This window comes from Eptatretus burgeri, chromosome 3 (genome assembly GCF_056783735.1).
Source record: "Eptatretus burgeri isolate ZD-2024b chromosome 3, Ebu_testis_v1, whole genome shotgun sequence".
Lineage (NCBI taxonomy): Eukaryota > Metazoa > Chordata > Myxini > Myxiniformes > Myxinidae > Eptatretus > Eptatretus burgeri.
The window spans coordinates 194,361-221,860 of NC_140963.1; the positions used below are offsets into that span (position 1 = coordinate 194,361).

General features: G+C 37.7%; 1 protein-coding gene and 1 long non-coding RNA gene across 7 annotated transcripts in view; one reads left to right on the top strand and one right to left on the bottom strand.

The window, feature by feature from the left end:
- The window catches only part of LOC147029275 (integrin alpha-9-like), a 262,737-nt gene that overhangs the window by 47,280 nt on the left and 187,957 nt on the right, over positions 1-27,500 (bottom strand). The window lies entirely within an intron of this gene.
- LOC147029276 (uncharacterized) lies at positions 10,440-12,856 on the top strand. The gene is made up of 3 exons (XR_015055842.1): positions 10,440-11,838; positions 11,947-12,105; positions 12,342-12,856. It is a non-coding gene; the product is annotated as an uncharacterized LOC147029276 (long non-coding RNA).

Sequence of the window (27,500 nt, forward strand, 5' to 3'; positions counted from 1 at the left end):
GCTCCGTAAGAAGCATCTCAAGGTCCTGGAGTGGCCTCGCCAGTCTCCAGACCTGAACCCAATAGAAAATCTTTGGAGGGAGCTGAAAGTCTGTTGCCCAGCGACAGCCCCGAAACCTGAAGGATCTGGAGAAGATCTGTATGGAGGAGTGGGCCAAAATCCCTGCTGCAGTCTGTGCAAACCTGGTTAAGAACTTCAGGAAACGTCTGATCTCTGTAATTGCAAACAAAGGTTTCTGTACCAAATATAAAGTTCTGTTTTTCTGATGTGTCAAATACTTATTTCATGCAATAAAATACAAATTAATTATTTAAAAATCATACGATGCGATTTTCAGGATTTTTGTTTTAGATTCCGTCTTTCACAGTTGAAGTGTACCTATGATAAAAATAACAGACCTCTACGTGCTTTGTAAGTGGGAAAACCTGCAAAATCGGCAGAGTATCAAATACTTGTTCTCCCCACTGTGTGTGTATATATATATATATATATATATATATATATATATATATATATATATATATATATATATATATATATATATATATATATATATATATATATATATATATATTTTTTCTTACAGATCTAAAAACCATGAGCACTCAACATTGAGGTCCCAAAAGTCAGTTATGTCGTTAAGTATGTGTGAAGTCAGATTCCCCTTCCTTTTGTCTAGTGGGAGGACCAAAATGTGCGCTACGATTTCTTTTCGTTAGGTTATTAAATCCAACCATCCAACAAACCATCAAACAAACAGACAACACCACTGAACAAGCGCTTCACTCACCTAACCGGCGACTCGCTGTCCGATGCACAATCTCTGGCAGTTCCTTCTCGGCTTCCACAAACTTTGTAACTTCTTTTTGACGAGTATGGGCACGCGTGGAGTGGGGGGGGGGGGCGGGGTTTTCCCCGGCATGGCTGAAACCCTGCCCAAAAAGGGCGGACCCATGGGAGACCCATCCAATCAGGGCAAACAGTGACGTCAGTTTCACCAAGGCCCCTCCCCGCTGAGGGAGGTCCATAAAATTACCGACACCGTCCTCAGCGAAGGGTTCTTTGGGAGTTCCTTGGGGGTTCTGAGAGAGTTCAGTGCAAGAGGAGTTCTGTGGCTGAAGGGTTTTTGCTATTACGAAGGGGCAATTATGAGGAGTGGTCACAGGTCTACGTTGCTGTTATGAAGGGGCTTTTGTTGTCACGAGGGTTGAGCAGAGGGCCATCGAGGCGGCGAACGTGTCTCTGCTGGCCATCTACAAGGAAGGAAAGAACGACCCTGACCCCCCCTCCGCGGACCCCGATTATTCGCCACCTGAACTCAGCCACGAGCCTCGAGTCCCCCACATGCGACTGGGAACCGGATCAACGACCTTTGTCAGGTGCGGCATCGCAGAGTACTCCCTTCCCTCCGACGACCAGGTACAAGCTGAACTCCGACCCCCTGCTCTTCTCACTCATCGGCTGGAGGGTCGAATAAAGAACCTTTGGTTTTCTTTTCATTTATGTGTGTGACTGAGTGTGTTGGGCCCGTCTTGTAAGTAGAACTACATAAGTGTTTTTGCCCATTGTAAATACTTGCATTGAATATTCGCTTTAAGTCTCGCTTCTCTTCTCTTTTATTCACGGTAAATAAATTATTCGAAATGTTCCCAGCTCGTTTCCATCCTGTCTTTATTTGGTCCAGCATTGTCCGGGTCTGAGTTCAGATGGTGTTTCATCCCGGGTAATCGGTCTATCATGGCCAGGACGTCCTGGGCAGGCCCCGCTCGACTGCAACGAGCTGGAAAGGTAGGTGGCAAAGCGGTAGTCGGTAGTGTGAATTCACCGCTGTCGGTAGAGTAAATCCGGTTCGACCAGGCGTTCCAGGGCATGGAGCCCTGGTAGGCGAGATTGCCTGGATACTTAGATACTTTGGTTCGAGACAAATAACCCTACGCCACGCGATCGAGATATTGGCGACGATGGTCGGTTCTGCAACCCTGCGCTCACAGAATTATCCGGAGCGGCGGACTATAAATTCCAAGGAGTCTGGTAGGAGATGGCGTAAACTTTCCCACGTAGCGGTCATTCTCGCCACCGACCCACAACAAAATATATATATATATATATATATATATATATATATATGTATATACATGTATATATATATATATATATGTATATATATATATATATATGTATATATATATATATATATATATATATATATATATATATATATATATATATATATATATATATATATATATATATATATATATATTTATATATACATATATATATATATATATATATATATATATATATATATATATATATATATATATATATATATATATATATATATATATATATATATATATATATATATATATGAGGCCCCGCGAGGAGGAGTGATGTAAAGGCCCTGTCACACCTTGACGATTTAGCCAGCGAGTGCCGATTTATGAAAAATTTGTCTAAAACGCTGGCACACGTCGAATACGTTATGGGTACGTTTTGTATACATTAAGAGCACACTGAAAAACACTGCCATATGTCGTAGTATGCTGGCTTTAAACGTTGTACTTTTGGGTTTTCCTCAAATTTTTTCATGCTTGAAGTTTTACGACGTATGCCGGCGTATGACTCACACATTCCGCTATGCTGGCCATAAGTTGTAGGCACGTTATGTGATCGTTGACACACGTCAAATCACGTTACTTGTAAGTTACTCATAAGTCGAAACACGTCGAGGTAATGTTTAGCGTACCCGAAACTTATTTCTAACCGATGAGTCACATTTTGAAAGCACGCCACACGAACGTTGTTCACACTTTGCAACACGTTACTTGAAAGTACTACTACCACTACTACTACTCCCAACATCGACATCACTAAATTCTCTCGAACTACTACTACTACTACTACTACTACTACTACTACTACTACGGACATCGACATCACTAAATTCTCTCGAACAACTACTACTACTACTACGACTAATAACATCGACATCACTAAATTCTCTCGAACTACTACCACTACGACTTCTACCAACATCGACATCACTAAATTCTCTCGAACTACTACTAATACTACAACTACGAACATCGACATCACTAAATTCTCTCGAACTACTACTAATACTACAACTACTAACATCGACATCACTAAATTCTCTCGAACTATGACTACTACTACAACTAATAACATCGACATCACTAAATTCTCTCGAACTACTACTACTACTACTGCTACTGACATTGACATCTACTCAACATGGTGTCTGGAACACTGACGGGTTCCTCTTGCGAAGCCCATTTGTATAGACCAATGCCCCTAAACGCTGCCAATACGCCATTATACGGTAGCTGTAAGTTAGAAACATGTTCAGTAAGTTCTGTGGTCGTCCAGAAGACGTCAATCAAATTCGTCTACATACGCCAATGTGCGTATGTAGGAGTAGTTCCCCCCTTGCCGGTGGATGTCTTGGAACTCACCTCAGGGCAAAGAAGAATTTTGTCTCTCAAGGGACACTGGATACCATTGACCAGAGTCGCAGGGCCAGGCTGAATGGCAGAGCTGAGCTGTTCAGGGAGCTGAGGCGTAAAACTGTACGTGCACTAAGGGTGGACAAGGAGGCCTATGTGCGAGGAATCTGTGAGGGGGTCGAGCATCACCTGTGGACAGGTGATTCTCGTCCCGCTTACAGGGGAATTCGCGCATTGCGTTCATCCAAGCCCATCCCTCGGAGCACTGCCGTTAGAGCAGAGAGTGGTAGGCTCTTGACAGAGGAGTCTGAAGTGAAGGCCCGCTGGGCTGGTTACTTTGAGCGGTTGTACCAGGCTGATCCCCCAGCTGTCGAGTTGGACGTCAAGGGTGTTACAATCCCTGTTGCTGACCCTCGAATCAACTGTGGTCCACCTTCACTTGTGGAAACACGGGTTGCGGTGAACCAGTTGAAACGGGGCAAAGCTCCAGGGATCTGTGACATCCATGCTGAACTTCTCAAGGCTGGTGGAAATGCTGTACTCGTGTCGTTGCATGCAGTTTTGTGCTCTGCCTGGAACACAGGCATCATCCCAACTGACTTGAAGAGGGGCCTTGTTGTTCCTCTCTGGAAAGGGAAGGGTGATCGCCAAGACTGCAACAACTACCGAGGGGTGACACTGCTCTCAGTGCTGGGCAAGGTTTTTGCTCAGATAATTCTTGATAGCGTTCGCCACCATCTGCTTGAGCACCAGCGTCCAGAGCAGTCAGGCTTTACACTAAAGAGGTCAACGATTGACCGTATCCTTGCTCTTCGTGTCGTCACCGAACGCAGACGAGAGTTTCGGCAGGGGCTGCTTGCAGCCTATGTTGATCTCTGTAAAGCGTTCGATTCAGTGAATCGGGATGTGCTCTGGAGGATTCTTGGTCTTCGTGGCGTGCCACCAAAACTGATTGATCTGATGTCTGAACTCGATTCTGGTACTGAGAGTGCTGTGAAGTGTGGTGGTACCATCTCTGACTTATTTCCAGTTGTTACTGGAGTTAGTCAGGGGTGTGTACTGGCCCCCACACTTTTCAGCACTTGTATGGACTGGATTTTAGGGAGGATGTCGGAGAGATCAAGCTGCGGTGCATCGTTTGGGAATGTCAAGATCTCGGACCTTGATTTTGCAGATGATGCAGTCATTTTTGCGGAGACTTTAGATATCCTTTTGGGGGCCCTCGAGGTGCTGAATGAGGAGTCGGAGCCGCTGGGATTACAGGTTTCTTGGGTCAAAACTAAGATCCAGGCTTTTGGTGACATCTTGGATGCTGCTGTCCTGTCTGTGTCTGTTTGTGGTGAGGATGTTGAGGTCGTGGAGAGATTCACTTACCTTGGCAGTGATATTCATGTCTCTGCTGGCTGTGAGTCAGAGGTCAATAGACGTCTGGGTCGGGCTTGGGGAGGCATGGATTCACTGGATCATGGGGTGTGGCGCTGCCGGTACCTGTGCGGGAGGACGAAAGTCCGAGTCTTCAGGTCCTTGGTACTTCCAGTCTTGCTCTATGGATGCGAGACTTGGCCTCTGACCAAGGATCTGAGACAGAGACTTAATTCCTTTGGTACCAGGTCTCTTCGGAGGATCCTTGGCTATCGCTGGTCGGATTTTGTGTCCAACGAGCGGTTGCTGAGAGAGACTCGGACGAGATTTGTTACCTGCATAGTCCGTGAGCGTCAGTTGCGGCTGTATGGACATGTGGCTCGTTTTCCTGACGCTGATCCTGCTCACCAGATTCTCTCAGCGAGGGAGTCTCATGAGTGGAGGAGGCCAGTGGGCCGACCACATGCCTCGTGGTTGCAGCAGGTTGACCAGCATCTCAAGGAGATGGGGATGGGCCTGGCATCCGCCTGGGGGATGGCCAGACGGAGGCCCCTGGAGTACCGGCGGAATGTGGACGCAGCGACGCGCTGTTCTGGCACATGCTCCCATACCTGACCTGACCTGACACAAAGGTTCAAAGCACGCTACACATATGTTCAAAGCATGCTACTAATAGGTTCAACGCACTTTACTCGTAGGTTAAAAATTAAATTTCGGGTATGCGAAACATTACCTCGATGTGTTTCGACTTATGAGTAACTTAAAAGTAACGTGTGGCCAACGTGTGTAAACGATCGCGGAGCGTGCCGAGAACTTATGCCAGCGTATGCGGAACTTGTAAGCCATACGTCGAGTACATCGTAAAATTTTCAGCATGCTTGAAATTTCACGACGTACTAGACGTACCACGTAATATGCCAGCGTACTTCATTATTTTTCAGCGTGCTCCTAACGTATACACAACTTACCCATACCGTATTCGACGTGTCCCAGCGTTTTAGACACATTTTTGATCGGTCGGCATATGCTGGCTAAATCGTCAAGGTGTGACTGCGATGTTGACACTTCCAATTTTCAGGCGGTTATGATTTAAATCGGCGTGCGGCAGGTTTTTAACAGAGAACGCCACGAGTTCGTCGGCGATACGTGGAGCACGCTATGACTAAGTTGAACTATCGTTGGGCATAGGTTGTGAACGCCGACAACAGGCTAAGCATTCGTTGGTATAAGTTATCTTTAACACAACAAAACGTTCTGCGCCCGTCACGAGTATGTTATGCATACGACCAACACGTTATGAATACGACCAAAACTTTTTAAAAAAAACCTCAAAACTTCAGCGGACGCCAACGTTTTACGTGCATTTTTATACGTTGCCATTCCTGGCTAAAACGTCAAGGTGTGACAGGGCCCTAAGCGACATTTTTTACTGATATGATGATGATAGGCTCGGATGATAGAAAAGGGTTACAATAGTGCGATATGGCATTAACTCCAAAATGGCCGATGTGTCCCTTACATCACTCCTCCTCGCGGTGCCTCATATATATATATATATATATATATATATATATATATATATATATATATATATATATATATATATATATATATATATATATATATATATATATATATATATATATATATATATATATATATATATACCTGGTGTTGGCGCAGTGGTTAGGGCAGCGGCTTGGGATCCAAAAGGTCCTGAGTTCAAGCCCCGTTGGGCCACTGAATTAATACACCAGGGGGTTGACTCAGCCTGTCATCCTTCCGAGGTCGGCGAAATGAGTACGTGTACTGGGCCGGTGTATACCCCGGTTAAAGTAGATGTACCATATCCCTGTGTCGTAAGAGGCGACCAGGGTTGCGTCAGAAAGGGCATCCGGTGTAAAATATGTGCCAAATCACGATGCGGATAATACGGATGATCCGCTGTGGCGACCCCGAACGGGAGCAGCCGTTATATATATCGTTATATATATCGTTATATATATATATATATATATATATATATATATATATATATATATATATATATATATATATATATATATATATATATACACATATATACATATATACATATATACATATATACATATACACACACACACACACACACACACACACACACACACACACACACACACACACACACACACACACACACACACACACACACACACACACACACACACACACACACACACACACGTCTGAAGATGACGATGATTCACGAGCGGTATTTGACGATGAAGATTGTTTCAGAAGTCAAGGATGAGACAATGTGATAATGTTTGACCAAGTTATACATGAAGGGAGCGCCACGGGCAAGGTGTTCGAGATAGAGCAAAATGGTTTCAAGACTTTAGGTGGGGAATGACTTCAAGATTATGCATAAAAAAACATTGTCATCCTAGCTCTCCAAGTTTGGGCGGTCGTATTGTTTTTATGTCAAAATTCAAAATTTTCTCAGTTCGTGACCTTGTGACCTTGATCTTGGGATGAAAATGAAAAATCGAGCTCTGTGGGGCTATGCAGGTGCCATTGGGCTCACCAAATACCGAAACCACTGCCAGATTCGACAAACCCCTCGGAGAAGATGGATTTTTATGTCAAAATCCCAATTTTCTCAGTTCGTGACCTTGTGACCTTGACCTTGGGATGAAAATGAAAAATCGAGCTCCGTGGGGCTATGCAGGTGCAATTAAGCGAACCAAATACCGAAACCCCTGCCAGATTCGACAAACCACCTCGGAGAAGATGCAAATTGAAATCGGCTACTCCCGAAAAACACGTTTTTTGGGCGTGGCTCTGCCCATAATGGACGCCCCACGCCCATTTTCAGGAAAACACAACGAGATCATGATATAAACCTCCCACCAAAATTTTATCAGGATCGGATCAAAACCCATGGAGCTGTGCTCGGGACAGACAGACAGAGACAGACAGACAAACAGACAAACAGACAGACACACAACAATAACGAATATAGTGGTCACTTATTTTTTTCGTGAAAATATTTTTTCGTGAACCAATATATACATATATAATTATATATATCCTTCTTTCGGCTGCCCCCCTAAGGGGTCGCCACAGCGGATCATCCATCTCCATTTCGCTCTATCCTCCACATCTTCCATTGACACCCCAACCACCCGCATGTCCGCCCTCACCGCATCCATGAACCTCTTCTTTGGCCTTCCTCTTCTTCTCCTACCTGGCGGCTCCATCCTCAGCATCCTTATCCCGATATAATCCGCTTCCCTCCTGTGCACATGTCAAAACCATCTCAATCTCACCTCTCTCACTTTGTCTCCAAACCGTCCTACCTGCGCTGTCCCTCTAATACACTCATACCTTATCCTATCCATCCTCGTCACTCCCAACGAGAATCGCAGCATCTTTAACTCTGCCACCTCCAGCTCCGCTTCCTGTCTTTTTGTCAGCGCCACCGCCTCCAAACCATACACCAGAGCTGGTTTCACTACCGTCTTATATACCTTCCCCTTCACTCTTGCAGGTACCCTTCTGTCACAATCACTCCTGCAAATCTTCTCCACCCACTCCATCCTGCCTGCACTCTCTTTTTCACTTCTTCACCACACCCAGGTTACTTTGGACAGTTGATCCCAAGTATTTAAACCCATCCACCTTCCCAACCTCAACTCCTTGCAACCGCACCATACCACCACCCTCCCTCTCATTTACCACATGTACTCCGTCTTACTCCGACTGACTATCATTCCCCTTCTCTCCAGTGCGTACCTCCACCTCTCGAGGCTCGCCTCAGCCTGCTCCCTCCTCTCCCTACAGATCATGATGTCATCCGCGAACATCATAGTCCATGGAGACTCCAGTCTGATCTCGTCCGTCAACCTGTCCATCAGCATTGCAAACAGGAAAGGGATCAGAGTCGATCCTTGGTGCAATCCCACTTTTACCTTAAACCGGTCCGTCATTCCTACCGCACACCTCACCGCTGTCACACTGTCCTCATACATATCCTGCAACATCCTCACATCCTTCTCTACCACTCCCGACTTCCTCATGCATTACCACAACTCCTCTCTTGGCACCCTATCATAAGCTTTGTCTAAATCCACAAACACACAATGTAACTCCTTCTGGCCTTCCCTGTACTTCTCCATCAACATTCTCAAAGCAAACATCGCATCAGACCTCGCTCTCAACCTCGCTTCCACGACTCTTTCCCACAACTTCATGGTGTGGCTTAACAACTTTATCTCTCTGTAATTACCACAGCTCTGCACATCGCCCTTGTTCTTGAAAATCAGAACCAGTACACTTAATCTCCACTCCTCCGGCATCCTCTCACTTTCCAAGATTTTATGAAACAATATGGTTAAAAACCCCACTAGCATCTCTCCTAAACACTTCCATACCTCCACTCGTATATCATCTGGGCCAACCGCCTTTCCACTCTTCATCCTCTTCATTGCAGTCCACACTTCATCCTGACTGATCCACCCCACTTCCTGATTCACTATCTCCACCTCTTCCAACCTTCTCTCTCTCATTTTCTTCATTCATCAGCTCCTCAAAGTACTCCATTCACCTTCTCAACACACTCTCCTCGCTTGTCAGGACAATTCCCATTTGCGTCCTTTATCACCCTCACCGGCAGCACATCCTTCCCAGCTCGGTCCCTCTGTCTTGCCAATCGGTAGAAATCCTTTTCCCCTTCTTTTGTATCCAACTTCTCATACAGCTCGCCATATGCCTTTTCCTCAGCCTTGCCACTTCTCTCTTTGCCTTGCCCCACCACTCCTTGTACTCCTGCCTACTTTCTTCATCTCTCTGGCTATCCCACTTCTTTTTCGCCAACCCCTTCTTCCTTATACTTTCCTTTACTTCCTCGATCCACCACCAAGTCTCCTTATCTTCCTTCCTCTGTCCAGATGTCACACCAAGTACCTTCCTAGCTATCTTCCTCAGCACTTCTGCTGTAGTTGCCCAATCATCCCACCCCTCTTTACCATCATCCAACACCTGTCTCACCTCCTCCCTAAATTCCATGCAACAGTCTTCCTCCTTCAGCTTCCACCATCTGGTCCTTGGTTTAGCCCTCACTCTCTTCCTCAACCTCACCTCCAAAATCATCCTCCAGCCCACCAATCGATGCTGTCGATCTACACTCTCCCCTGCCACCACCTTGCAGTCTCTAATCTCTTTCAGGTTGCATCCCTGCTTAAGATGTAATCCACCTGTGTGCACTTTCTTCTACTCTTGTACGGCACCCTGTGTTCCTCCTTCTTGAAATATGTATGTACTACTGCCATTTCCATTCTTTTTGCAAAATCTACCACCATTTGCCCTTCAACATTCCTCTCGTTGAGACCGTACCTACCCATCACCTCCTCATCCTCTTTATTCCCTTCCCCAACATGCCCATTGAAATCTGCTCCAATCTCCACTCTTTAATCCTTGGATACACTCTCCACCACTTCATCTAACTCACTCCAGAAATCTTCTTTATACTCCATCTCACACCCAATATGTGGGGCATATGCACTGATGACATTCATCATCACCCCTTCAATTTCCAACTTCACACTCATCACTCGGTCCGACACTCTCCTCACCTCCAATACCCTCTTGATATAATCCTCCTTCAGGATTACCCTGACACCATTTCTCCTCCCATCCACACCATGGTAGAACAGTTTGAAACCACCTCCAATACTCCTAGCCTTACTCCCCATCAGTAGGGTAAGAATACTGGTTCTGGCTCACTTTTCCCCATGTAAATGAATGGGGGATTTTCAGCCATGAAATTTTTCTTTTTTTTCCCCTAAAAAATAAATCCCCTTTTTAGCCCAAGGTATATTTATTTGTCTCCCCTTTTAACCTGGAGCCTGGTGTTGGCTTAGTGGTTAGGGTGGCGGCTTGGGATCCCAGGGTCCTGAGTTCAAATCCCGTTGGCTGCTGAATTAACACCAGGGGGTTGACTCAGCCTGCCATCCTTCCGAGGTCGGCGAAATGAGTGCCAGTGTACTGGTCCCGGTGTATGCCCCGGTTAGAATAGGTGTACCATATCCCTGTGTGTCGTAAGAGGCGACCAGGGTTGGTGTCAGGAAGGGCATCCGGCCATAAAACATTGCCTCAAGAAAAAGCCAAACCCCTGCACAGCAGGGAAAAATGGCTGTAAAAACGGTCATTTTTTATTTCCCCTTTTAACCTCGGGGCTCTCTATTCAAATAGCCCATACAACAAGATAAAGATTTGTTAAAGGTGATTCTAAAGAAATATCTGAAACGTCTAAGCCTCGGGGCACTCTTTATCAAATAACCAATGCATATTGTTTAGCTCACTCATTGAACCTATAAACATTTGTTCATTCTCAAATTCCTTCAATAGTTTAATTTTCTTTGCACAATAATCCCCATCTAAAATATTGAAAAACAAAACATTTGAATCTTTATATTTTTTAAGATACCCCTTTTGTGCCATTACGAAATGATAAACTTCTCTTAATGATCTCATCTGGCCACCGCCCGAGTTGCAAATCATTTTTGTACATAAACCATGCCATAAAAAAAGTTTTGTTTCAAATGTTTTCAGTTCATGCCGTGAAAATGAGGAAGTGTTTTTTTTTTGACACGGCCGTGCTGTGTGAATGAGGAAGTGGTTTTGGACTGTCATGCTGTGAAAAAATAGGAACTATTCTGTGAGACAAGGTCTCGTGTTTATATTTTATCTCAGAACACGAACTGAAAACATTTGAATCAAAACTTTTATGGCGTGGTTTATGTACAAAAATGATTTGCAACTCGGGCGGTGGCCAGATGAGATCATTAAGAGAAGCTTGTCATTTCCTGTGCCCACACCCAATGATTAAGCAATCTCCTCATCGTTGCTTTATAAGCGGTTCGCCAGACAAAGTTTCTGCCAGACGGGATTTTCATTTTTACAACTGAGGCATGGACGATCTTTCTTCCGATGAAGCCAACAGCCCACTACAGAGTTGGTAAGTTTGTGTATGCTTTTCTCTTTGAACGATGAAGCAAATGATTATTAATTAAATCATGATAATTCTGATATATATATATATATATATATATTTTTTCCCTGACAGGGCATTGGAAGAAATTGAGTTTACATATCACGACGTGGTTCATGAAATTAATACTCTTATTGAAGAGATCAATGATTTTAGAAGAGAATTGAAAGACATTTACAATGAGTGGCATGAAGTCTTATCACGTCCTCTCATCTCGAAGGAATTAAACCAATGGTGAGACACGTGTGTGTGTGCCTCTCTCTCTGTCTGTCTTTCTACCTACCTCTCTCTGCTCTTATTGAAGAGGCCAATGATTTATAATGACTGGTCTCTGATCTCGAATGAATTAAACCAATGGTGAGGCACGTGTATGTGTGTGTGTGTGCGTGTGTGTGTGTGTGTGTGTGTGTGTGTTGCTTTCCCTGTCTGTCTCTTCATCTATACCCTTGACTTATTATTTTTTTTTTCAGCACTATCGCACAACATCAGCTGTTGAAGCAATCTTGTACAACACATGATTTTCTGGAGGTAAATATTTCTGAATTATTATTAATATCACTCGTACAACACATGATTTTCTGGAGGTAAATATTTCTGAATTATTATTAATATCACTCTCTCTTTAGAATGTCGCCTTATGTTGGTTGCATCATTAGTTTGGACGTGGTTTTGTCAGTACACTGGAATTCATTTTATTGACCTTGAAAGGATGACAGGCTCCTGGTGTGTTAATTCAGTGGTCAACGAGGCTTATTCATATTACCATGTAATTATCTTTATAGAACCTAATTATTATCCACTTTTTGTTTCAAAACAGAATATGGTGTCTGAGTTTCGAAATCACAAGACATCTGAAGAAGATTGCTGGGAAAGATTATACATTCTCGCAAATGAATATTTAATATTTTCAATATTAATAAATTATATTTGTTTTGTTTACAATTACTTGATTCTGAATTACAAGAAAAGAATAAAAGAGATGTAAAGGGGGGAAGGTGGGTTGGAGGGGGAGGGGGGGGTAGGTGCGCTCCCCCAATGACCCATCACCCCCTCATCCCATCCCTCCCCTCCCCATGTGTGTGTGTGGGGAAGGGGGGTGGGATGAGGGAGGTGGTGGGTCAAAGGTGGGGGCGCACAGGGGGGTGGGGGGATGAGGGGGTGGGGCTTGTGTGGGCGGGGCCTGTGTGGGCGGGGCTTCGGTGGGGGCTTGTGTGGGTGGGGTGTGTGTGGGAGGGGCTTGTGTGGGCGGGGTGTGTGTGGGTGGGGCTTGTGTGGGTGGGGCTTGTGTGGGCGGGGGTTTATGTGGGTGGAGCTTGTGTGGGAGGGGTTTATGTGTGTGGAGTTTTTGTGTGGAGCTTGTGTAGGCAGGGCTTATGTGGGAGGGGTTTATGTGGGCAGGGTTTATATGGGCAGGGGTTTATGTGCGTGGAGCTTGTGTGGGAGGGGTGAATGTGGATGAGGCTTATGTGGATGAGGTTTGTGTGGATAAATGGATGGGTGGAGAGATGGGGGATGGGTGGATGAGTGGAGCTTGTGTGGATGGGTGGATAATTTTTTAATTAAATAAACATGTTGTGTGTGTGGGGAACTAATTAACTAATCACTAATTATGTGAATATGATGAATATGGGTGGAGCTTCTGTGGGGTTTGTGTGTGTGGAGCTTGTGTGGAGTTTTTGTGTGGAGCTTGTGTGGAGCTTGTGTGGAGCTTGTGTGGGGTTTGTGTGGGCGGGGCTTCGGTGGGAGGGGCGTGTGTGGGCGGAGTCAAAAAGGGGCGGAGTCAAAAAATTTCAATTTATTGGAGCTTGTGGGGGGGGTGTGGTGGGGTTTGTGAGGGGTTTGTGTGGGCGGGGCTTGTGTGGGCGGGGGCTTGTGTGGGTGGAGCCAAAAAGGGGCGGAGTCAAAAAATTTCAATTTATCTTTGTCTTTTGTAATTCCTGTGAATAAAATGAACCTAAAATCTCTTCCCCTTCCAAATCATATATCTTATAAGTCCAAGGAACCGTATCTATTACATCAACAATTTTAAAAAGCTCGTTGGTCCATCTTTTCGTATAACCTTTTTCAAAATGAGATTTCCACCTATATATTCTTACGATATCATCAACTTTGAACTTAGGTTTTCTGACATTAATCTCTTTTTCATATTTTAATTTTGTAAATGTTTCTGATGGTTTCATATTTGTTGCCGTGTGAATCGTGTCATTATACTTATCCACAATATCCTGAATAAAAGATGACCATTGTTGTGAACCGAGTTGTGTGAATTTTTTATATAGTCTCTCTTTTAAGGTACGATTAAAACGTTCAACAACAACTGCCTTCCCTTCATTAAAGGTACTGTATAATGTAATACTGTTATTTTTTAGAAAATTCATAAATGTCTTGTTATAAAACTCTCTACCCTCATCAGTCCACAATTTTTTAGGTTTTCTCTTACTTTTATTAAATATCTGTTGAAAAGCTAACATAAGAGTATTACCTGTTTTGTTTTTTAAAGGGACAACCCACACATATCTACTCCTCAAATCAATAACGGTTAAAGCATACTTGTACCCCTTATCATTATTGAGTTCAATCAAATCAGCAGACCAGATATAATCTACTTCCTTGGAATAAACTTTCCTTCTCTGAAACTTTGTGAATATTGGTTTATGTAATTCATCAGCTAATTGCTCTTCAATCTTAATGACATCATTAGAGCTTACAAGTTTTTTGAATTTCCAAGTCCAAGTTTCAATTTAGCACTGATCATCTTCTTCACAATGAACCGATCAACTTTTTCTCTCAAGGTTGGATTTTGTATCAGAGACAAATTATACAACATTTCTCTATCGGCTTCATGCTTTTCTTCCAACGTTGTGGTATTCCCATAATCAATATCGTGTCTCATGCACACTTCATCAACTCTATTGATAGGCTTACTCCAGGATTTAGGATTGTCTGCCTCATCTAATCTTTTATCCAAGTTTGTGCCTGGACCACAGAAAGAATACCCTGGAAGATGTAATTCCCCTGGTATTCCAGTAGTTGTAAATTTACTTCCTGATAAAAACTTTTGTATATCTCCTCCTAGTTTGTGTTGGGAGATAAATTGATTTTTTTTTTGAACCACACACCGAACATATACCTTTTTGTATAACCCTGTTATTTTTACTTTTAATATATGAAATATTTTTAGTATTAGTTTTCTTTTTACATTTGAGACAATAACTCATTTATTTATGAGAAAAATTCCTGCAGAGTGCAAAAACCTTTTTAGTTTCCAACATGCACATTTGAATCTTAATTTTTAAAACATAAAGAATCCTTAGAAATGCCTTCACTCTCTCCCCCATTTATTTAAGAAAAAAAAAAATGAAAAACTTGAATTAAAATACATATCTTCTTGATGTCAATAGTCTTGTCGAAAGTATTGTAAATAGACTTATCAATTCTTTGTTTTCCTCCTCGGTGGGTTGAGTTATTTTCTGTAATACCCCTATTCTTTTTGAATCTCACTGGTTTTCATATTTTGATATTTATTAATCCACTCTCTTTCCTCCCTCTCCTACCTGTCTTTTCTCTCTTTTCTTCCTCTCTGTCTTCTCCCTTTCATCCCTCTCTCTCTTCTCTCTTTCCTCCTTCTCTTTCTTCTCCCTCTCCTCCTTCTCTCTCTTCTCCTTTTCCTCCTCTTCCCTCTCTTCTTCAACTCCTTCCTCATCCCTTACTATCCTTGAATCGCTTACACCCCATAGAATATTATACATATATTCATCAGGATTTCTTGTTATTCCTGTATCCAAAATAATTTTTTTTACAACAGGAAACCAATAAAAATTTCTTTTGAATTTCTAAAAGAGCCTTACCTTTTCTTAACTTTATAATTTTTTCATTATTTAACATTCTAATTAAATCTAAAGTTGTCGGTTTATCAACATCAGCATAATGCCAATCTTTTATTGAAAATACCTCATTCTTATGTTGTAGAACATATTTATTAAAATACCGAATACCCTTTTCTTGAAGGTATGCTTGAACACAGAAATGATAATTTTCTTGAAGCCTTCTTGCTGTCATTTATGTATTAGAAATATATGTTAGAATAATATTATGGCACGAAACACCTCCCCATCTTCCCATAGTTAAATCATTTTGTATTTCCTTACTTATTATATATAATCCTGTTTTTTCTGTTTTCATGAGATAAACAAGGGCAAAACCATTATTATATTTACCCTTATTAAATTCTTTTATTTGTTGTTTACTAATCGTAGCCCCACAAAACTCATTCTCGATACCAAGTGGATAATATTCTTCCTTACGAGACTGATTTAATTGTTCCAGGTCTTCGAGGTTAATTTTAAATGACCAATTATACCCTAAATCATTCATATCATACCCCCATTGTTCTATTCTCATACAAACGATACGCCCTTCTTTATAAAAATTTATTTTAATTCGAACTGTGAATTCTGTATGACCTGGAGATAATATCAACACTTCTGTATCTTTGGAATACACAGCCGTTTTATTTAAGTATATATATTGTGATAAATCACTTAATCTCACCAAGTCATTCGCTTCAGTTGGGGTTGGATAATTTTTTAATTTATAAGCATTTTTCATGTTAATATTTTTGGTTATATTATATTTATGTCGTTCAGCCTGTGCCTTTGTGTAATAATTTGATAAATCAATATCCAGTTCTTGAGATACACCAAAGATAGAACCATCTTTACCAACATAAGTCATTTATATTAGATTAAAAATAATATCATAAATTTTTTTATTTTTGTTGAGTTGAAATAACACATATAGGCATAATTGACCACAACACTTGGAATTTAATTCTTGGACTTGAAATGTTTGATAAACACCATTCTGTAAGAATTTTATGACTTCAACAGGTGGCGGAAGACCAAAACTATCAAAATAATATTTGTCTTGACTATTAAAAATACAAACCCAATGAGAACCGTTCCCATTATTATCTTCTAAGTTCATAATAATATTCTTTGTATGTTTTGGCACATTTGTTAATTCATCTCTCATACAAATAACCACATTATGAATTTTTAATTTCTTACAATATTTGACAAGTTGTAAATTTGATGTTGTATTCTTTCCAAATTCTTTCAACCACTCATCAATGCTCATTTATTTATTAGAAAGATATAATCCATTACCTCTTTTCGTAAATTTTACACCTGCTTGTGCTATAGAAGAAAGCATATCTCCAACTAACAATCTCGCTTTATCAGGCAGACCTTCAAGTTTTTCAGCAAAATCTACAATTACACCACTTCCACTAATTTGTTTCTCCAACTCTTTGTTATGTCTTTCCAATTCTTTTTGAGCCTGGAGTTGAGCCTTCCTTTCGTTGGCAGTTTTCACCGCTGTTGAAATACCACCCGTCAATGCTCCAACCGCACTTAAACCAGCAAATAAAGGAATTAGAAATGGGAGAAATCCTCCACTCGTCTCTCTTATTGAATATTTTTTCAACATTGGTTTTGTCATTTTAATTTTAAGTGAGCCAGTGTCATTCAAGATTTTAACCTGTTCTCTTGTGAGAAAAACATCAATTCTTACTGCTCCTTTTCTCTGAATTGTATTAACGTTAATCGTACAAGGCTTTTGATTTTGAACACAAGATGATAGTTTATGAAGATTGATTTGATTAACATATACCCCAGTTGGTACTTTGCCACTCATTTATTTAACAAAAAATTATGTGAGACTAATCATCACACCATTATCTGTATTAATCTGCAATTCTGTTTCTTCCAAAAGCAAACAATATGTATCAACTTCTTCACTCTCTCCTCTTTCAATGTATAGGGAAGTATCCACTCGATTAGACTTTATAGTTTCCTTTTGAGCGCTCAGGTCAAACGCATAGATTGTATACAAACTTTTAAATGCTGTCATATCCAAAATAGGTTCTTTATTTCCATTACTTTCACACACCTTTTGGTAAGACTTGTATGCTTCAGCAAAATCATTTTTTTCCCAATTAATTTCCAATCTATCTCGTGGGTAAAATGTTCCATCTAGAGTAACGCGAAGTTGTTTCACCTTAGCATTATCACTCAATGCATTATTCTTATCAGTCGCAGTATCACCATCTGGCTTTTTAAAAATGATCCACAGATATCGTGGCTTTCCTTCCAGAACACCCAAATTCCACGTGTAAGTAGTTTGATTGAGTTTAACGTGTTGACATCTTCTTTTGAGGTATGATACACTGAGTGGTTTCTTTGAGTTAAGTCTTCGATTCAACATCTCTTCTGTTTTAAGATTAGGAGTATATTCACTGATATACCAACTCATCTCCTCAATTACAAATTTATTCTGTTCACCAAAAGCACTACCAACACCAAAAAGCAATCGATTTTCATTATCATTCCTCTGTAGTTGAAATCTAATTTTAAGACCATACAGAACTTTATCATGATCACAAAATCCAAATATACCTTTAAGAGGAACTGCCACAGTAAAACTATTTTCTGCTTTTGTATCATCATTATACATTCCTTTCCTTTGAGTATATCCAGGGTCTGTGTTTGTTCCCGTTGACATATCAGGAATAAAACCTTCGGCAGACCCCTTTCCCATTCTATCACTGAATGTATAGAGTGTAAATTTTATCATTTCAGATACAGCAGAGACATAATCAACCGCTTCAACTTCTTGTGTCCCAATATACAAACGCACACTATCAAACATTTTCCAGAAGAAATCATTTACAAGTGTAGCGTTTGTATTATTCCCAGCTTTAGTGAATTTAAATTTACACAACAAGAAACTTTCGGAGAGATTCAAATAGGTTTGTTGATTATTTATTTCAAAACTTTTTGTACCATTCGTATTCCAGTCTGTTCCAGTTATTGCATTTACCTTGAAGTAATCTTCTTTTTTAGTGGAGTTTGAGATGATAATAGTATCATCCAAATCATAGATACTATCAATTGCTTCCATACTTGTATTTATTTAGGAAAAAAAGATGTTAAAACTTTTGAAACCCTGATCCAAGTATTTGAATTATTTTCTGTCGTTCTTGGGGGACAACTGAGTTTTGCCTTTCTTAATTTCTTTTATTGCTTGTAATTTATGAGATTCCTTCTGAGCATCTTTTATACTCTTTACGGCACCTGCTACATTTCCCACAGCAGAAGCAGTTGAACCAATTAGATCTTTATGTTTAAGAATAGTTGAACCAACACCCATGAGAGTATCAATTATCCCATCTCCTCTAAATTGATGTCCAACACCCCTTTGTCTCTTAGGTTTATAGTATCCTCTACCAAGATACATACCTTCACCCTTGTAGTATGGGGAAAGGAACATCCCATCCCCTGTAATTATTTTATATTTTCCCAACTCGTGTTTCCTCACAATAACCATCGTATTTATTTATTGGAAAACTTCACGTAGGTGAATTCTGATGGATATAACTTCTCCATTAAAAGAAATCACACGATTATCTTGGTCGGTTATCCTAAAATTTACTCTGTGTATGGTTTTTCCTGACACAGGTAGATAAACCAAATTTTTGGGTTCCATATTGAATTTATAACCAATTGGGGTTGAGTATGCGCTGAATGAAAATATTGTATTTGTTTTTTTCCCATCATTATAAGCACCATCAATCAAATCACAGTGAATTAACACCGAATTTATTCCTGAGGATATTTGAATGACATTATCACTGTAAAACGTCCCATTAGTTTCAATCTTTTTTGAGGAGAAACCCAATAACTCTCTAAATGAATTATCAATTGTGAAATCAACCTTGTAGTTATTTTTAACTTTAATCGTTGATTTTGAAGTATGTTTTTGAATGTTTATAACAATATTTTTTGGTTCATCACCCTGTTCTTTCATAAGACGAGCAATTTCGGAAGATATTTGAGAAATCTCATATGCTCCGGGTGAGACTGTTATCGTTTTGTATCCACTTCCCGGATTATAACTAAACTTGTCATTTTTCTCGGTTATATTAAATAAGGTATTATAAGTTTCCATGGACAATAAAAGATGCCTCATATTCTTTTGTTGTGTCAAGTTGTAGTGGGTATGGGAATGAAGATGTGTGGTCGCTTGTTGTGAAATTGAAACTAAGGATTGTGCTTCTCATCTTATTTAATATGAGATAAAATGTCTTTATATTGATATTTATTAATTATTTTCATGTTCATCAACTGGTCTAAAATGGCTGATGCTTCATTAAAACAATTGTTATTTCCAGCCTTCTTACTGCCTAACAACAATAACAGTCTATTAACTAATTGCGATGGGTCATTTGGAAGAAAACTAACACCTGAACCAAGGATACTTAAAGCCTGAATAATGTGTTTCTCCTTCTCATTCTTCCTACTTTTACCAGAAAGAATAACTTTATAATTTAGAGTGTTCAGCAGATCAATATATACTCTATCATCATTATTTTCCATATCCAATGGTTTATCAATATACTTTGATTCATCCCTCACAGTTGAACCTTGTCTTCCATCTTTTGTGAGAAGAAACATTAATCTCGGAGTTAGTTTAACAGGGGGTTGAGCAGAACCCAAGAACCTTAATTCACAATTAAATATCAATACCTTTTCTTGAACAAGATGAAATATTGCTGATTGTTCTGTTGGAATGAGTCCTGCTTTGGTTTTTGAATCCGCTGAATATTCATTGTTTTGAAGAGCATTCACAATATAATCAGGGGGTCGATTAATCTCTTCCAGTTGTTGAAATAATTCTTCATCATGATATTCTAATTCTCCAATATGCTCTAATTCTTCCTCCGTCATTTGACTGAAATCTTTTAACATTTGAAGTTTTTTAGGAGTATATTCTACTGTGGGAACTGTGGAAAAATCTTTCATTTTTTCTTGGGAAGTTTTTAAAAGTGGTTTAAAAAATTTCTCTTGTTTTCTTTCAAATGCTTCTTCGCCCGTTAGTTTCTGTCTGCGTTTCTTCTTTATGTCTTCCTGCTGTTTTACAACTTTTGAAACCAACTCTTGATGTTCCCTAAATCTTCTTGCTCTTTCTTTCGCATCCATTTATTTATTGAAAAATATCATTTAATATCTCATCTTGTTTCACAACAATATATTTATATTTTTCAGTCGTGTGTTTCATGTAATCCCCAAATTCCTTTTTACTACATAATGTAGAACAATTGTCTCTCCAAAAATTGTTTATATCTATTGAATTTAACTTGAATAAAATAAAAGTATTAGCATTGTTTCTGATGGAACGACGAGGAAGCTGAAAGTACGATTGACTAAGATAAATACAATTACAAGAAGAATGTCTCCCTCTTGTGTAGTAGCTGTCCATTACCGTTTGGTTTCTCTCATTAACACAATCATCAAAGATAACGAGGTTCTTTTGGATTTATCCAAATCTTGGGGAGACGGTATATCATCCGTATTATCACTCAGAATACAAGTTATCGGTTTTGATTTCTTTTTACATCTCTGTGTATCACAAAATAGTTGTATTATATCTTCAATGTTAAAATCATTTAGGTTTTTTTGAAGTTTAAATAAACCGATTATATCTTCTTTTTGAAGACCAGCATTAAAACCTTGTGAGAGTAGTTGATACTCTGGTTGAAAACTCGACTTTGTGAAAATTATTAAATTATCATAATCTAAAAAGTTGGGAGTGAGGAGCATCTTTAAAAGTAAGCAGGTTTTTCCACATCCACTTGAACCAACTATGAGGCATCTTAATGAATTTGGGAGATTTTTATGGTTGTCAAATTTTATCTTATTTTCCCAAATAGGTAAAAAATCATTCATTTATATATTTGGAAAACAGGTTATTTAATTTATTATTGGCTTTTTTCAAAATTCTATATTTTATCCTAAGTTCAGGTTTAATTTCAAGATAATCCATTATTTTATTTATGCAATATCTTGTGTTGATATTTCCCTGAAAATCACATCCATGAATAAGATATAACAACAATCCTTTGAACATTTCTCTAATACGTTCAGTTTCTTCCCTTGTAAGGAAAGGTGTGTTCTCACCCTCGTACTTTACATTCATTTCTCGAATCAATCTTGTAAAGTAATTCATTTTTGGTGTAAATCTAAAAGAATTATTTTCCTTTTTATATTTTTGATTATCATTAATGAGAAGATAATCACAGAATATACATTGTTTATAGGCTTTTGACTCTGTGTTTAATCCCCGTCTTTCACACGCAGGACAATTCTCAAATTTGTCATATGGAGAATCATGGAATTCAAGAGGCTCAAAATCGAGTAAACTATTCATATTTATAAAGTAAAACTTTACTTAAACTGAAATTCATCTTCGATATCATCTTCGATACTTTCAGAATCATCTATACTTTCATAACTATCATTTGAACACAAACTCTCGGTGCCATAACTATCGTTTGAATGCAAACTCTCGGTATCATAATCACTCTCATAATCTTCAAAATCTTCAGTTGAATATTGGCTCATTTAATTAGTAGAAAAAACATTACCATCGATATCGATATACATTTTTTCATTAACAGATTCAACTGCTACATTTTTTATATTAAAGGTAATTTTAAAATGATCCTTAACTACAATTGAACGAAATGTCATTTCACCTGATATATTAACATCCTTTATTTCATCAGGATTTATATCTTTAGGGTTGTTGAAAAAAATACAAATTTCTCCTTGCATATTACAGATGGTCTTATCTTTTCTTTCTAAAGCTTCATCCATAAGGTTTTTATTTTTTGATACCTTTTCTTGTTTCATTGCTTTTTCTAGTTTTGAATATATTGCCAGAAGGAGAGGAGAAACTTTTGTTAGAGATACCTTAATTGATGTTCTTCCAGGTATACTAAAAGCCCTTCCACTGAAGTAAATTGAAGAACTCATCATATCCACCATAATTGTTTTTATCCAATAGTTGTTATATTTATCTTTGTTCAATTTTACATCCTTGACATATTTCTCAGCATCTTTAACAAATGAAGAGATTGATTGAAACTTGTCTTTTGTGTCTTGAAACATTGTATTTATTAAGTGAAAAAGTTGGAGGATAAAATGGTTTTAAGCACAGATTCACCTGTAAAATAAACGAAATTTTCATCAAGAAAATTTTAGTTTAAGCACAGATTCACCTGTAAAATTAACGAAATTTTCATCAAGAAAATTTTAGTTTAAGCACAGATTCACCTGTAAAATAAACGAAATTTTCACCAAGAAAATTTTAGTTTAAGCACAGATTCACCTGGAAAATAAACGAAATTTTCATCAAGAAAATTTTAGTTTAAGCACAGACACACCTGTAAAATAAACGAAATTTTCATCAAGGAAATTTTAGTTTAAGCAAAGTTTTATTATATAAATATGGTGAATACAACATACTGCGATGTTTGTAATCACGAATATAAACATTATAGAAAACACCTCCGAACCAACAAACACACATTTAATCTATTTCACAAAATATCCCCTCTTGAGTTGGAAAGAAAACATTGTGATACCTGCTCAAAGGATGTTTTGAAGAGTAGTTATAATAGGCATCTTCAATCACAAAAACACAAGAAAAATGAGTTTAAAGTAAAGGGAGACTATTATATTGAAAACACTGATGGGGCATTTAAAGGGCATATAAAAATAAGGATTTTTCAATTTGGAGAACCCGGTCCATCATCAATAGTTGAATCAATTGAAATAGTGAAACCTGATGTTGAAAAATTTATTAAAAAGACATTAAAAGAAATGAAAACTTTAAAGTTTTATATGGGAGTGAAAATGAATATGAAAAGACAAGATGAAGAACAAACTCCTTATATGAGGACAGATCTTCATTTTATAACATCATTTCAAGATTTTTTGAATAGTGGGGTTTATGAAGAACTATCAAGACAAGAGGAGGATGTTGATAATACAGTGGTAGGAAGTGGATTCAATATTAAAAAAATCATCTTTTTAGATATACACATTCTAAAATCAAACCCTCTTAAAGCTTCTTCTTATATTGAATTACCAAAAGAAATAAAACTAAAGAAGGCAGTTGTTAATATTAAGAATAATGATAATAAATGTTTTCTCTGGTCTGTTCTTGCTCACTTACATCCACCAAAATGTAATTCAGAAAGAGTAAAACAATATATGAAATATGAGAATACCTTGGACATTAAAGATTTTAATTTCCCAATGCCACTAACAGATATTCCTAAATTTGAGAAAAAGAATAATCTTTCTATTAATGTATATGGATTAACGGATACAAACAAAGTTCAAATATTAAAAATTTCAAACAACTATAAAAATGAAGAAACACACATTGATCTTTTATATTTTAGTGTTGGAAAGAATTCACATTACACATACATCAATAATTTATCAAGATTAATCTCTTCTCAGGTATTCAGAACAGCAAACAAAATATATCCTTGTAAGCGATGTCTTAATTCATTTCATACAAAAGAACGATTAGAACAACATTCAAAATATTGTAGTAATCATAAATCAGCTGTAATTACAATGCCTAAACCTGGTGAAAAGATTTCTTTTGAAGATTATAATAAATCTATCATGCACCCATTTGTGATATACGCTGATTTTGAATGTATCCTTAAAAAGATAAATACTGCTTCTCCTAATCCAAAAGAACCATATACAAATAAATATCAAAAACATATTCCTTGTGGTTTCTGTTATTATATCAAATCATCTGTTGGAGAAAAGTATAATAAACTTGAACAGTATAGTGGAAAAAATGCTTCACAAGAGTTTGTAAAACGATTAGAAAAGGATTGTATAAGACTAACTAAATTAATGAAAGAAACAAATGAACCGATGAAATTAACCATAGAAGAAAAATTAGAATTTAGAAAGAACAATATCTGTCATATTTGTGAGGAGGAAATTGAGGAGTCTAAAGTTAGGGATCATTGTCATCTTACTGGTAAATATAGAGGTCCCGCTCATTCCTGTTGTAATCTTAATTATAAATTACCTTCTTTTATTCCAGTCTTTCTTCACAACAGCGCCAACTATGATACACATCTATTTATAAATGAACTTTCAAAAACACCAGGGAATATTTCTGCCATAACAAACACAAGTTAAAAGTATATTTCATTTACAAAAATGATATTCACAAAACCTATAACTCGTATAAGGTTTCTTGATTCTTACAAGTTTATGGGAACACCACTAGCCAACCTCGCATCAAATCTAAGCTCCACGGGCTCTTTTCCAAATCTTAATTCATTCTTTCCAAAAGAGGAAATTCTAACGAAAGAGGAAATTCAGATTAAAGAGAGAATTCAAAGTAAAGAGGAAATTCTAATTAATGAGGAAATGAATGAAGAAATTCTTACTGAAGATGAAATTCTAATTATACAGAAAATTCGAACAAAGAATGAAATTCTAACTAAAGAGGAAATTCTGATTATAGATGAAATTCTGATTAAAGAGGGAATTCTAACTAGAGAGGAAATTGAAACAAGGAATGAAATTCAAAGTAAAGAGAAAATTCTTACAAGTAAGGGAATTTATCCTTATGGTTATATGGATTCATTTATGAGATTTAAAGAAACACAACTTCCTTCAAAAGAAAGTTTCTATAATAACCTTTATGAAGAAGAGATAAGTGATAAGGAATATAAACACGCACAAGAAATTTGGAAATTATTTAAGATAAAGAACCTTGGAGAATATCATGATTTGTATCTAAAAACAGATGTTTTATTGTTAGCTGATGTGTTTGAAGCTTTTAGATCACTCTGTCATAATAAAAATTGTTATGGATTAGATCCTGCCCACTATTTCACAGCTCCTGGTTTAGCTTGGAGTGCAATGTTGAAAATGACAAAACAAGATATAGATTTAGTCAGTGATGTAGATATGCTTTTGATGATTGAGAAGTCTAAGAGAGGTGGAATATCACAAGTATGTTCAAAAAGATATGCTAAAGCAAATAATAAATATCTTCAAAATTATGAGAGTGAAAAAGATAGTAATTATTTGATGTACTTTGATGCTAATAATTTGTATGGATGGGCAATGTCTCAATCTCTGCCTTATGGTAAATTAGAGTGGGTGGAAGAAAAGGATTATGAAAAGGCTTTGATGAATATTGTTATTTCTTCTCAAGAGAAATTGAATGACAAAGAAGAAGGTTATTATTTTGAAGTTGATTTGAAGTACCCGAGTGATCTTCATAATAAGCATAAGACCTTCCTTTTGCATGTGAGAAAGAAACCCCAAAGAAAGAATGGTTCAGTGATTATCATAAAAGTTTTAATATTAAAGGCAAATCAACAGAAAAGTTATTAACAACATTCTATGATAAAGAGGGATATGTTTTGCATCAAAGGAACTTGAGACAATATTTATCTGCTGGGTTGAGAGTAGCTAAAATTCATAGAGTTTTAAAATTTAAACAAAGTCCTTGGATGAAAAAGTATATTAAATTCAATACAGATATGAGAACAAATACAAAAGTAAAATTTGAAGGGGAATTCTATAAATTGATGAATAATGCTGTCTTTGGAAAGACAATGGAGAATGTTAGAAACAGGCAAAACATTAGATTTGCAACATCTTGGAAAGAAGCTTCTAGATTGATAAATAAACCAAGTTTTGAGAGAGAAGAGGTTTTTTCAGAGAACTTTTCTGCTATTCATATGAAAAAGGAAAGTATTGTCATGGATAAACCAATTTATATTGGAACAGCAGTTCTTGATTTATCAAAGATATTGATGTATGATTATTTGTATAATGATTTAAAGAAAGAGTATGGTGAAAATGCTTCATTGTTGTATATGGACACCGATAGTTTTATTCTAGATATAAAAACTGACGATGTTTATAAGGATATGAAGAAAAACATTGGAGTATATGATTTTATAATATATAAGTAATTTTAGTAAGAAGAGTGAGTTATTTTCAAAAAAGAATGAAAAGGTTATTGGCAAGTTTAAGGATGAGTTGGGTGGAAAAGTAATGAGTGAGTTTATTGGATTGAGAGCAAAGGCATATGCTTATAAGTATGGTGATCAGATTGATAAAAGGTTAAAGGGAATAAAGAAATATGTAATAAAGAAATCAATAACTTTTAGAAATTATTATAATTGTTTGATGAATAAGAAAGAAGAATATAGGAAAATGAATACAATAAGAAGTTATAAACATAAGATATATAGTGAAGTAAATAAAAAGGCATTAGGAGCCTTTGATGATAAGAGATTTATTTTAGATAATGGAATAGATTGTGTTCCATATGGATATTGTATGATAGAGTGTATAAAATAGATTGTGTTCCATATGGGTATTGTATGATAGAGTGAATAGAATAGATTGTGTTCCATATGGACACAAGTTTTAACGATGGGAAGATGGGTTAGGGTTTTTTAAGGGCTACCGCCGCGTTTTTTCACAATATATAAATGGTTAAACCAAGTATTAATCAAACTAAAGAGTGGAGAAAATCTCAGTCTTGGTAAATAAATGGAAAACATAATGAATGTGAAAAATATCAAATAAGTCTTATTGAAAAAATATCTAAAACAAAGGTAAATAAAACAAATATGCGAATCAATTTAAAAACCAATAAGTTAGAGGATGTAAAGAAAATAATAAATATGTTTGAATGGACTGAAAAATTTGATG